This window comes from Equus quagga, chromosome 3, assembly GCF_021613505.1.
Source record: "Equus quagga isolate Etosha38 chromosome 3, UCLA_HA_Equagga_1.0, whole genome shotgun sequence".
Taxonomy (NCBI): domain Eukaryota; kingdom Metazoa; phylum Chordata; class Mammalia; order Perissodactyla; family Equidae; genus Equus; species Equus quagga.
The window spans coordinates 90,054,091-90,067,942 of NC_060269.1; positions in this window are offsets into that span (position 1 = coordinate 90,054,091).

The window sequence follows — 13,852 nt, forward strand, 5'->3', positions numbered from 1 at the left end:
TGAAAGGAACCAGGGCTCCTTGGAGAAGAGATGGATTCCAGATGCATCCTCTTCAAACACACCAAAGTCATGAAAAACAAGGAAGAGCTGAGGAACTTCTCCAGATTGGAGGAGACTGAGGAGAGAGATGACAACTAAATGCAATGTGGAATCCTGGACTGAATCTTTGAACAGAAAAAGAAAAAAACACTTAGATTCAAATAATGTCTGTCTTTCAGCTAATATACTGTACCAATGTTAACTTTCTGTTTTTTATAATCTTACTGTGGTTATACGAGATGTTGATTTTAGCGGAAGCTAGGCAAAGGGCATATGAGAACTCTGTGCCTATTTTGGCAACTTTTCTGTTAAGTCAAAAATTGCTTCAGGTGGACTCTGTGGCCTGGTGGTTGCGTTCAGTGCGCTCCACTTCAGCAGCCCGGGTTCATGGGTTTGGATCCTGGATGTGGACCTACACTATTCATCAGCCATGCTGTGGAGGCATCTCACATACAAAATAGAGGAAGATTGGCACTGATGTTAGCTCAGCTCAGGGTCAGTCTTCCTCAAGCAAAAAAAGAAAAAAAAAGAGGAAGATTGGCAACAGATGGTAGCTCAGGGTGAATCTTCCTTAGCAAAAAAAACCACAATAGTTTCAATTCTTAAAAAATATTTAGCCACCTGGAGGAAAAATAATCTCTCCCATCTCTCCAACATATATCCATATATATCCTCCAAACAGTTGCCAGTAACCACAAAAGTTTTTTAAATAGAATACTAAAAACCATCTTCCCTCAATGATGTTTCTGTTGTTTACTTGGGAGTTCAAATCAGATAAGAATCAATCTTTGTTGATCTCTCAAAGAGTAATTTTCCACTGCTAGGACAGTATAATTTTAAATAAATTATTATCATTATTATTATTTTTTGAGGAAGACTGGCCCTGAGCTAACATCCGTGCCCATCTTCCTCTACTTTATATGTGGGATGTCTGCCACAGCATGGCCTGACAAGCGGTGTGTAGGTCTGCACCAGAGATCCGGACCGGTGAACCCTGGGCCGCTGAAGTGGAACATGCAAACTTAACTGCCGTGCCAGTGGGCTGGTGCCCTAAGTAAATTATTACTGAAGAGTTTTTCAGCTGTAAAGTGACAGGAGTTAAATTGAACTTAAGCTTCTTTAAGCAAAGAAAAGAAGAGGTGGAGGAAGATGGTAGTTGTTGGCTCGCGTAGCTGGGAGGTTTATTGAGACACTCGTGGAATCTAAGGTGGAGCTAGGAGAAGTCAGGGCCTTGGGGTGAGGAGTGGACCCTCAATGCTCCTTCGATTCTCTCCCCTCCTCTCTCTGCCTGCACACTGGATTCGTTCTCTCCTGCTACAGTCAGACGTCCTCCAGGAAGCGAGGAAGATGGCCACTGTCAATGTCAGCCTCTCATTCCAGTTAAACAATTACAGGGGAAAAGAGAGAGCTTTTTCTTTCAGCCTCCTTATAACAATCTTCAGAAAGAACCTGAATTGCCCCTAGTTAGGTCATATGCCCAATCTTTTGGTCCAATCACTGTTTCCAAGGATATAGAGCTCTTTGATTGGCTAACCTGGGTCACGTGCTGTTGCTGGCACTGGGATGCACCACCCAGATTCCCTGGGAGAAAGGGCTGGCTGCCCAGCTGGGAGAAATGTGGTGAGCAGATCGATGTTGTCTGATGGTGATCTGACGGCTCCCTCGCCCAATCCTTCTTCCTCTTTTCTTTTCACAGATGTTAATCCCCCAGTAAACTTTCACAAGCCAGGACTCCTTGGAGAAATGGTCAATTTGAGGTCTGAGATATATATGTCTCAGAAAATATATTAAATTTGCTGGGAACATCTTGTCATAAAGAAAGCATGGAATTTGTCAAAAACCGATTTTAGCATCAATAAGAATAAGAACTACAATGGATTAAAACATACCAAATACGTTTAAATGCATGAGTTCATAATGATACTGGAATTTTTTTTTAAACTCATTAGATACTTGTGAAAAATGCTAGGGAACAACTCATTATTTTGAAAACTGGTAAATAAAGGGGAAAAAGTCAAACATTTATTTGCCTTTTTATAGGAGTTATACCTTAAGGTGACCAAATTGTTGATGAGGAGAATTTTCTCATTTTACAAGCATTCCAGCCAATACGTGAAGAAGCTATGTGTGTTAGTCTCTGTCCCCTGAGAAGCAGATGCCAAGACTGGATGAAACATGCAAGGGTTTTCCTTGGGGAAATGACTACGTGAAAAGAAATACAGAGGGAGCTGGAAAAGGCTGGAAAAGCTGTTGGAGTGTGATGCAAATCTAGCACCAGAATGAAGGTGAGAGAGAAAGCTGGCTGAAGGCATGCTAATCTGCTCTAAGGAAGGCTGGCCAAAGTCAACTTACCAAGGAGTCTGTGTCTCCCAGGAGCACATCTGCCTTAATATTCCCACTGCACTCAGACATTGTGTTACCGCCCAAGGGAGGTGGTCTGCCCACCACAAGACATGCCAATAGTCAAGAGGCAAGGTGGTAAGAGAGAAAGGACTTTTTATTACAGCTTGCTAGCAAGAGGGAAGACGGCCAACTAATGTCTGAAAGAACCATCACACAGAACCTTGAAGCAGTTATATAGGCCAGTGGGTTACAGAGGAGGGAGTTAGGAAATGTTGAAGCCCCTGGTGTTGCAGACTAGGAGTTGCCACACCAGCCCTTTCCGTTGTCACAGATATCAACACACAGAATCTCTGTCCAAAGGCCATTACGTTCCTAGAGAACTCGAAAGAACAAAGTTCTCATCTTATTGCAGCAGGGAGGGGCCATAAAATCTACAAAGCCTGCAAATCTCCGGGAGACAGTCTTACTTCTCTAGGTGAACCAAAGCAAAGATTCAAAGGAGCTGTGAGTCAGGGTGATTCACAGTTCCAACACGGCCTTCTTCTATAACATGGCTTCTCTTACACTAACTTTGCGTTGAGCCGGCATAATTGGAGAAGCAGCTCGCAGGAGGCATGGCCTCGGTTCCAATGCAGCGCTGGATCTCACAGCGCAGCAGCTGGAGGCTTGGTTAACTACGCTCCCTGCAGAAGGAGGTCTCCTCAGCACGTTCTCATGGCTGCCACAGAACGATAACATTAGGATATCACTGTTTTGCAACTTCTAATGAAAGAATGGACCAGGCACTGATCATCTACCAACATCAGAGAAAGAAAAACAACTAAACATGAGATGTCTTGTTATGGGGGTATACAGTAATACTTACTCAATGTTCTAGCCGAGAAAATTTTACCTAAATTGGATCAAGCTTCTGGATCTAACTACCACTTTACAGGAAATAAAGGGGGCAGAGGAACATGCTAAATGACATCATAGGGGTATAATCTACAAAATCTAGACTGTAGGAAACACTCAAGACAAACAACTAGGTTTATTCCCTCAGAAAATTGTGTGGGGGGTGGAGGGTAGAAGGAGTAAGGAATCGGGAGTGGGGGAGGCCACCTATAAATTTACAAAGACTGGAGGGATACATCAACAAAGGCCAATATATGCACCTTATTTGTATCTTGATACAAACTAACCAAAACCAAAACCAAAACAAAAATTTCTGAGATAATCAGAAAAATTTGAACACTGAATATTTGATGATATTAAGAAATTTGGGGAGTGTAACATTTTTGTTTTGTGGTTATTTTTTAAAGAGTTTCTTTTAGAGATAATACTAAGTTATTTACTGATCTTTATCTTTTAGAGATACATACTAAAATATTTCCTGGTGAAATGATATAATGTCTGAAATTTGCTTCCAAATAATACAGGGGGGAAAAGAAGTTGTAGCTGGATGTGGGTATAAATAAAACAATATTAGTCATGAGCTGATAATTCTTGAAGCTTGATGATGGGTCCACATGATTCTCTCCACTTTTTTTTTTTTTTTTTGAGGAAGATTAGCCCTGAGCTAACATCTGCCACCAATCCTCCTCTTTTTGCTGAGGAAGACTGGCCCTCAGCTAACATCTGTGCCCATCTTCCTCTACTTTATATGTGAGATCCCTGCCACAGCACAGCTTGATAAGCAGTGCATAGGTTTGCACCCGTGATCCAAACCGGCAAACCCTGGGCCACCGAAGCAGAGTACAAAAATTACCTGCTGCACCACCAGGCTGGCCCCTGATTCTCTCCACTTAATTGTAGGCTTAAATGCAATGATTTTAACATGTGAAAGCCAAGCAGAGCCATGTGAAACCTCTCCATCACACACCATGAACCACAGATAGAGTTCAGTAGGGTGGCCATCCCATTGTCCACCTCCTTCCGAGGCTGGAGCACGGTAACATAATAAGAAATATATGTTTGGTCTTTGTCCCCAGCTCCTGGTGCAGAGCTTCTGAAACCCGTGTAATTTCCAGGGTGATAGGAGTGATAGAAGTATCTTTTGTTATTCATAACAAGACCTTTTCAACCATACCTGAGTTTATGCTAATAAGGTAACTTGGGGGGCGGTTACCTTAGCTTCGGAAGGGGGAGCTGATCACCAGAAACATCAAGCCTTGATTAGAAGCTTTGGAGAGGAGAGAGGGGCTGGAGATTGAGAGTCACCGATGGCCAATAACCTAATCATGCCTATGCAATGAAAATGCCATAAAAACCCCTAAAGGAAGTGGTTTGGCGAGCTTCCAGGATGGTGACTAAATTCACACGCTTGAGGACGTTGCATCCCAACTTCTCAGGGGCAGAAGCTCCTGTTCTCAGGACCCTTCTAGACCTCCTCCTATGAAGCTCTTCACTTGGCGGTACATTTGTATTCTTTATAATAAACCGGTAATAGTAAGTAAAATGTTTTCCAGAGTTTTGTGAGCCATTCTAGCAAATTATCACATCTGAAAGGAAGAGGAGGGTTGTAGCAACCCCCCAAATTTAGAAATTCTGTGACCAAGTAGTCACAGAAGTAGGGGTCACCTGGGGACCTGATACTTGTTTTGTTTTGTTTTTTTAGGAAGATTAGCCCTGAGCTAACTACTGCCAATCCTCCTCTGTTTTGCTGAGGAAGACTGGCCCTGAGCTAACATCCGTGCCCATCTTCCTCTACTTTATATGTGGGATGCCTACCACAGCATGGCGTGCCAAGCGGTGCCATGTCTGCACCCGGGATCCGAACCAGTGAACCCTGGGCCGCCGAGAAGCGAAACGTGCGAACTTAACCGCTGCGCCACCGGGCCAGCCCCAGGGACCTGATACTTGTGATTGGCACCTGAAATGAGGTAAGTCTTGTGGGACTGAGCCCTAAAACTATGGGTCTGATGCTAACTCCAAGTAGTTAATGTCAGAATTAAATTGAATTGAGGGACACCCAGTCGGTGTCAAAGAGAACTGGAGAATTGCTTTGTATGGCAAACCCCACACGTTTGATGTCAGAAGTATTGTGAGTAAAAACAGCACAGAAGTACCCAATCCCAAGGGAGCTCTCCTGGATGGAGCAAAGACTGAACAAAATGAATGGTCTCCAGCGACATGGAACGATGGAAGTGAATCTTACGGATATGTATTGTCTGCCCCCAAAATTATGTGAAGTGACCTACTGAGTGGAAGAGAAAGAAAATAAACAAGATGACTTGAGGTTGAGCTAAGTACTCCATACCCCACCCCCCCACCCCCAAAAAGAAGCGTAATGGGGAATTACGTCAAGTAGGATTGTAGGAAAGGTCTCTCTGAACTGAGACCTGACAAGAGTCAAGGGAAGGACATTCTAGACAGAGGAAATAGCAAATGCAAAGGCCCTGAGGAGGAATGAGCTTTGTTTCAGGAACAGAAAGAATGCCAGTGTGAATGGAGAATGAACATGGTAGAATTTGGATTTTATTCCAAGTACAATAAAGCAATTGGAATGTTTTTGTCAGGGAATGACACAATTTGATTTACATTTTTAAAAGATCATCCTGGCTGCATTGTGGGGAATCTACTGTAGGAGGACAAGGGTGAAAGCAAGGAAACAATAAGGAGGTTTTTTGCAATAAGGAGGTTTTGCAATAGAGTATGAGAGTGGAGATGGAGAAGAGTGGATCGATTAGGCTTATGCTTTAGAGGTAAAACCAAGAGCTGATGGAAGGGACGGGCTGGTGAAAGATGACCTCCAGGCTTTTGGCTAAAACAATGAGTGGACTGTGGTACCAGTGACTGAGATGGAGAAGGTTAGGAGGTGTGTGTGACAGAGGATGGGAATCCAAAGGTTCAAGAGGGACCTGTTAAGTTTGAGATGCCTATTAGACATTCAAAGGACCTGTAAAGTGTCCAGCTTTTCGGGCATGGACCCTATTTCAAATTTATCTCACTATCCCCATTAAGTCAAAGGTTTGGGTCAGCAAAGTAACCACTTGGCTTTCCTGATGACTCCTCCCTCTTCATCTTGGCTCATTCTATTTCACCGCTGCATTTCTACCAGTTCAAATCCCATCCTTTAAGGTTTACTTCTCACAGAATACGCTTACTTTCCCAGACCGCACTGACCCTCACCAATGGTTAATTCTTAGTACATTGTGTTCTGTCCACTTTTTCTAGTTGTCTGCAATATGGCAGCTTGTGTTCTTCTCCAGTTGCCCCCAACATCCCTCAAAGGGATGGGCTGGGTAGCTCAGCTCTTTTATTCCCCACTCTGGGTAGCGTAATGCTAAACACAGAGCTGATGTGATTTGACCCTCCCCTTCGTGTATTCATTCGGGGCTGGGACCAGGGTGAGGCTAATAGAGTGCCTACGGGTGCAAAATTTAAGAAGACACTCACTCTTAGTGAAATTGCAGTGCCAAAGGATAAATATATTTTTTGATTCTGCTATGTACTGTATAGCCAATCCTGCCTTCCAAAAAGAGAGTGCCAATGTATAATGCCACCAAAAATTAACAAGTCTATCTATTTTGTAAAACCTTGTCAAGACTGGATGCGATCTTTGCGGGGGAAAAAAATGCCATCATTTCAGATTATGGTTGGTATCTCAAGCATCTTTCAGCGACATCAGTGTACGTATACTGAGCATTAAAATGGGCCAAACATTATCCATGATTCCCTAATGACTTTGGCAGGTAAGCCTTATTTTTCTAATTTTACAAGTGAAGAAACCGAAGCTCAGATTCTTGAGTTGACTTTCAGAGGCCACAGAGCTAACAAGTTGCACCACTAGGATTTTATCCCATGTCAGCTCAGCGACAAACTATGGCTCTTTTTACTACATCAAGTCCAATTTCCTTATACCATTTTTTTACGTTTGTACTTCTTCCTTTCAAAATCCTTGCTCATAATCTTTAGATTTCAGCACATCTCTCCCAGCAGAGTAAGGCTGGTGTCAGGACCGGATGGCGAGAATGTGAGGCAACACGCCATGCAGGCGCCGGAGTGCACAGACGAGAGTCCCGTTTCAGCCAATTGCTAGCTGCCACCTACTAGCCACTTAATGTTGCTGTGACTCAGTCTCCTCGCCAGTCACACGGGAGTAATAATTGTACCCACCCCACAGAATTGTGGGGAGAATTCAATAAATTAATACATGCAGAGCATTTAGAACGGTGCCTAACACTTAGTAAGCATTTAATCAATGCTTGAAAACAGAGGAGTTCAAAGAAGCAGGAGGCAAAGAAAAAAAAAGGAGAAATGTCTGATTAGGTATGGAATTCCAGACAGCCTGTTTTCTCCCAAATACTGTCTACAAGCTCCTCAACCAAAGATGGCAAGAAATAGACACTAAGTCATAATTACTTAGTGTATTAAAGGGAGAAAGTAAATTTTTTAAATTGGTAAGCTCTGCCAGGCATGTAAAACCAATCAAACTATCTAACGAATCAAATCTCTTCCCCCCTAAAAAGATACATGAGTGCACCTAGCACAACCCGCAGAAGGCACATACTTTTTCTGGCAAGAATCACTTTCATTTTCAAGAGAATAGAAACTTATCTTGAAAACATTTCTATCTCAGTTACACTGGCCAATAAAAACCCGTGAATCTGTTCTTTACCCTGCATACAGAAATGCAAACTCACTGCTTCTCCCCTTCAGTTATCTTTCACTTCTAGTGTGATTGTCTCCCAAACCACAAGATACTTCTTACTCGGGACCTGTTTCTTAACTGTAAGTACTTTAAAATTGTGCCCTTCTTTAAAAGCTTATCTTAGCACTGAAAAAAAAAAAAAAAGGGTTTTCTTTAAAAGTATTTGATTTTCTTGTTTTTATTTCTAATATGCTGTGTTTTGAGATTCAGCTGAAAGACCAATGTTTTCTTATCTAATTGCTTTAAATTTAGTCAAGTTCAACAAGTATATGCCAAATGTGTTAGGTGCCACGTTTTTCACGGTAGTGTAAGATAGCCTTGAATCCTCTGAACTACTGCTTTCAGCAGGAAATACATATGCGGTATTGTGTTTACTAACTTGATCATTAATTTCTTTCTTTATTTCGATACATACGAACGTTTACTTGTGCTGGTCTAATTTGTTTGTCCTTTGAAAATATGTCACTTGATTTTGTCCACTTGAAATGTTTAGAAACAAGAGATGGGATTTTGTAGATTTAGCTAAGGGATCATGAGAATCCTTGAATTTTCAGTGTGAAAGAAAGAAAAACAGACTAAAATGTTTCCAAATTAAATTCTGGGGTTTCATTTATGTCCATAAAGAAAGGGGTTACCCTTCTCATCTCACATTCGATAGCTTATGAAATAAGAGAGTAAGAAACGGAAATGTTTCCATCAAAGCAAAAACATTAAAATGTAACATCAATAAACACTAGACAGAAGAGGAAAATGCAAGCAATGTATTTAGTACTCAGACTGATTAATATTAATAAATATTATTAACCTTCCTCAAAAGTGAGGTATTCCAAGGCAGAGGAGACAGACATAAGTTTAGTTCTAACTAAGACTAACATATAAAGTTAGGATATTTAAAATGTGAGCCAAAACCTACAAAGTTTCCTGGCATTGAGGCCATTCCATGAAAGGAAGCTTCTAAAGAAAGGAGTTGTGGGGCTGGCAACATGGCCGGGTGGTTAAAGTTCCGCGCTCTGCTCTGGCGGCCTGGGTTCACAGGTTCAGATCTTGGGCACGGATCTACACCACTCATCAGCCATGCTTTGGAGGCATCTCACATAAAAAAAATAGAGGAAGATTGGCATAGATGTGAGCTCAGGACAAATCTTCCTCACCAAAAGAAAAAGAAAAGAAAGGAGTCATAATGTCATTCTTCAAAGCTCGTCCACCAAGATTTCCATTGCAATTTCTCCTGCCTCCATTTTTCCTTCTTCCTGAGTGGTCCCCCGGCAACTTTTTTCATCACTCTCTGCTCCTGTGGGATCAAAGATGGCAGGAAATGAAACAGCTGTGTGGTCTCTTAGCGACGGGCAGAGCTACCGGCCGTGGAGAGGGACTTGCAGACGTCTCCTAACCCCTACCAAACCTAACACAGGCTTTTACACACATTGGGCGCCCGATAAATGTTTGTTGAATTGCATTGCATCTGTAGTATTCATAACAGAAAAGAAATTAAAAAGCCCAGGGCCATGGGTTACAAGGTGTGCTGTGCAAAGCCTCCGGCATTGGAATCTCCTGGGATACCAGGGCTCTGTGTGGTAAGGCAGAGAAGGGGCAAGCAGGACTAGTTCAGCCTGTGCCCCTGGGACATGTTGGAGGCCCTGGCACAGGTTGCATCTGCCAGGAGAAAGGGAAACCATTTTTCTCATTCTCACCAAGCTGTGTCTACACAGAAGTGCCACCTTTCTCTACTTCACTTGGTACCACCCTATGGCATAGGAGCGGCGGTTTCCTGGACCCCAGCCCGTCCCATCTAAATCACAATCGTGGAGGATAGTGCCCAGGAATCTGCATGCTCTCCGTGGCTTTTATGCACAGTCAGCTTTGAGGACCACTGAATAGGTGAGACAGGATTGCAGATAAGGCCCAAGAAATTCTTAGAAACATCACTTGGCACTAAAGAGATTTCAGGGAAGTTGTTTGTTATCTGTCCCCCGCTCCTACTGTGAATCTCTCACCTCAAATGCCTAAGGTTAAAACTATTGGATGCTTCATGCCTGAAGCAAAGAGAATTGCACTTGTTGGGACATTCAGCATTCCTTTCTGTTTTATATTTTGTTGCAACTTAAAGGATTCCCAGAATTTTGAACTGATATTTAACCAGAGAGCTGCGTAACAGTGAGCACGTTTGCTTCCTCCTCTCAGTTTATAACTATCAATCTATCTTTCCCCGAGTAAGAAATCTCACGTGAGAGGTTACAAGACCCTTTCCAGAAGAAGCTAAATTGGTCAGATGGAAGTTTGGGACGCTGGTTCCTCTAGTTCGGCTGGGCTGGGCTGGGCTGGGCCGGGCCGGGCCGGGCCGGGCTGGGTATAGCAGCCTTCCCCACCGCTGTAGGTAACCTTCACCAGAGACTAATAACTCCTAACCGCGTGAGAAACCTCCCAGGGCCCCATGCTCTGCTCAGTTCTCTGTGTGTAAGATTATAAAAAGCGTCCGGGCCCCCACAATTTCCCATATTCAAAGAGGAAGTTGGAAGTAATGAAAGAAACGGAAACCTAGAGCTTTGACTGTTGGGCTGAAGACTGTTTAAGCCACTACGCTACGGAAATAAACTTTTGATGAAAATAACAATAATAAATTTTCACATGTTGAAGTATACAGGCAAGCCGTTCCGGTTTAAATCTGATTTGGCCTAAAACTTGTTTTTCCCGGAGCAGCCTGACTTATAGCCCACAGAACATGCATTGCACATCTGCTTCCAGCATTTTCCCAAAGCAAAGAATGCACTCTTTAAAGATAGGGATTCAGGTCTCACTTCTCTGACGCCAATACCAGGACTTCTTTGAAGATAAGCTTTTCTTTCCAGAGAACCAAGGTCAAGCTGACCTGCTGTGAGTGTGCTAAACTGCAACAACACATTTCCTGGTGACTCTGGGGGGGAAAAAATTGTATTCCCGTCATGCTTGATGTATGTTCTTTGCTCCGAAATGGTATGTAACCCTGCCATAAACCACACTTTCCCGACCACTTTCTTCCCCAGGGAAGATAACAACTTCTGGGCTAGTCCTCAGCATTAGCTCATTCAGTATCTTTCTTATCTATAGATTGATTCTTGGTTATTCACATCGACATTTCCATACAAAGTAACTGGCGGTCAGCACATGGATATTTCGGATGAAGCTGCTTGCTACAGGATAGACAGATTACTGTTGACCTGACTTCAAAGGCACTCAGAGAATGCTCAGGTCTGAAACTGCTATGAGGGCTAACAGCAGCCTATCTGAATACACAAATCCATACAGCGTTACAGTGAGCGAGGCCAGGCAGGCGGAGCAAAGGATGATTCTATAATTGCAGGAAGTTTTTATTCTGAAATCTTCACATTGCTGTCATTATATTAAAAATCACAGCGGAGACTTGAAAAATAAGTCAGTTAAATGAACATGTTCTTCCTCTGACAGAGACTGTGGAAAGGATATTCATTCAATCACTTAGCTGGTATTTATTGAGATACCAACTGGGTGCCAGGCCTTGGCTAGGGGCTAAGGGAAAAAAAGAAAATACAAACAGCTTTAGGATAATCAGCATGACCTCTTTACTTTTTGTTTTAGTCACTGAATCTGCTTTTTGTTTCCAAAATGAGTATTTCTTGTATTGATTATAAAAGGAATAATGTTAACTGTAAAAGATTTTTTCAGACAATACACAAAATTATAAAGATAAAAGTAAAAAATATCTATCAGCCAATCACCCAGAGATAACCACCCAGCATTCTGTTGTATAGTCTTTCATAACTTTTTCTGGTATTTGACTTTTTAAAGGAAATTTTAAATATACACTTATTTTAGCATTTCCTGTAATGCCTCTTCTTCCTGGGCCCCAAATATGGGAAGTCATCACCCAAAACTATGGTTTCTATCATTTTAGAATTGGAGTTTGGGATCTGGGGAAGAACTGGACGCTAGTATGTCTGGCCATCTGAAGGCGTCCTGGGAAGAATGGCCATTGCTTAAGTGGTTCCCACGTAGCTTCCGATTAAGAAGGGAAATGGACATTTGCCCCAGAAATAGAATCTAGGGCCCACTAACAAGTGTAAAAATCGGTGGGGAAATGATAGTTTCTGTCTTACTTCCCCATCAGAAGTAAGCTGCGCAGCCCACACCATCTGAAAACTTTTTTAAACCTGTGAACGGCTGGCGAGACTGGGCGCGCGGCGGGCGGGCAGGTGCGGGGAGGGAGTGGCGCCCCACCGTGTCCCCGACCTGCCCGCCCGCCCCCGTTCCCCGCGCGTCCCGCCCGCCGCGCGCCCGGCGGCCAGGGGGTCCCGCCGCGTCCGACGGGGGACCAGCCCGGGTCCCGGCGCCGCGGCCCCGCGGGCAGCCCCCTGGCGCTGGCCGGCCTCTGATCGCGCCGACCCTGCCCGTGGGCTCGGCGCCGGCTGCCCTGGACGGTCCCGGGCACAGCGGAGACGTGAGCGGACGGCGGGACGCGGGTGCCCGGGGGAAGACACCTCCCGCGCCCCGCCGCCGCTCGCCGTCACCAACCTGAGCGCCTAGCGGTCGGAGCCGATGAGAAGCCCACCGCGCCCTCCGCCGGCCCCCGCATCCGGGAGGCCGCCCCTACCCCGTGCACCTAAACGGGGGCAGCTAGGCTCTCCGCGCTCCAAGGAAAACCGGAAGCTGCTCACCAGCACAGGGGTTGACAGCTCGACTCCCCCTAACGCCGACCCGCCCCTCCCCGCACACTCGGTCCTGCCGGGTCTCCGCCTCCTTGACCCTCCGCCCTGGAAGGGAGCCGGAGCTCGGCGCGCTCGGTTCCCGTCGCTCCATCACCCGGCGATTCTACCCTGCAGGCCAGGCTCCTCCTCCCCAGGCGGACGCCCGCGAACGCTGCGCGCCGGGAGTGCTCAGGACCCTGGTTTTGTGTTGGTTTCCTAGAAACTTCTTTCGCGTTGTTTTCTGACATCGGCAATGGTTCACCTCTCTCTTGTGTTGTAAAAGAGCAGTAAAAGGCCGTCATGGTACCTCTTTAAAAATAAGGCAAAAATCAAAACCAAAAACCGCTTCCGTGTAAATCAAAGAGCAAACCTAATAAATTTAAAATAACTTTCAAGTACTCTGAATGCACTTTATGGTATTTTATATAAAAAAGAGAAATTTCTTTAGAATATTGCCTAAGAATTATAAGGGGGAAATGCACCCACGGTTCAAAAATATTATAATGGCTTTATTTACATTGTGTACTACTTGGATTGGGGAATGTATTTTTACAGCGTTTTTAACATTATTTTTGTAGTTTTCACTCTAAATCCTATGAGGCTCGCCTCTTCCCATATTCCTTTTTGTTTCGTTTTGTGTTTTAAAAAAATAATTTTAGATTTATTAAAAATGTAAAATTAGCACACAGACAGCAAGTAAAAGATGTTGGCCAGGATGCGGAGAAATTGGAAACTTCACACAAAACACAGTGGTCTTGGAAAACAGTTTGAAGCAGTTCTAAACATGGCCTTGGTAGTATAGTGGTGAGCACACTAGCCTTCCAAAATGCTGAACAGAAAGTTACCATTTTGACCCAGCAATTCCACCTCTAGGTATATGCCCAAGTGAAATGAAACAAATGTCCACACAACAACCTGGACACAAATAGTCATAGGAGCATTATTCATGATAACCAAAGAGTGGAAACAACTTAAATGTCCATCAACTGATAAATGGATAAACACAAAATGGTATATCCATACAATGGAATATTATTCAGCCATGAAAAAGTACTGATACATTCTACAACATGGATGAACCTTAAAAAATATTATGGTAAGTGAAGGAATGAATGTCTAGAATAAGTAAACCAATAGAGAC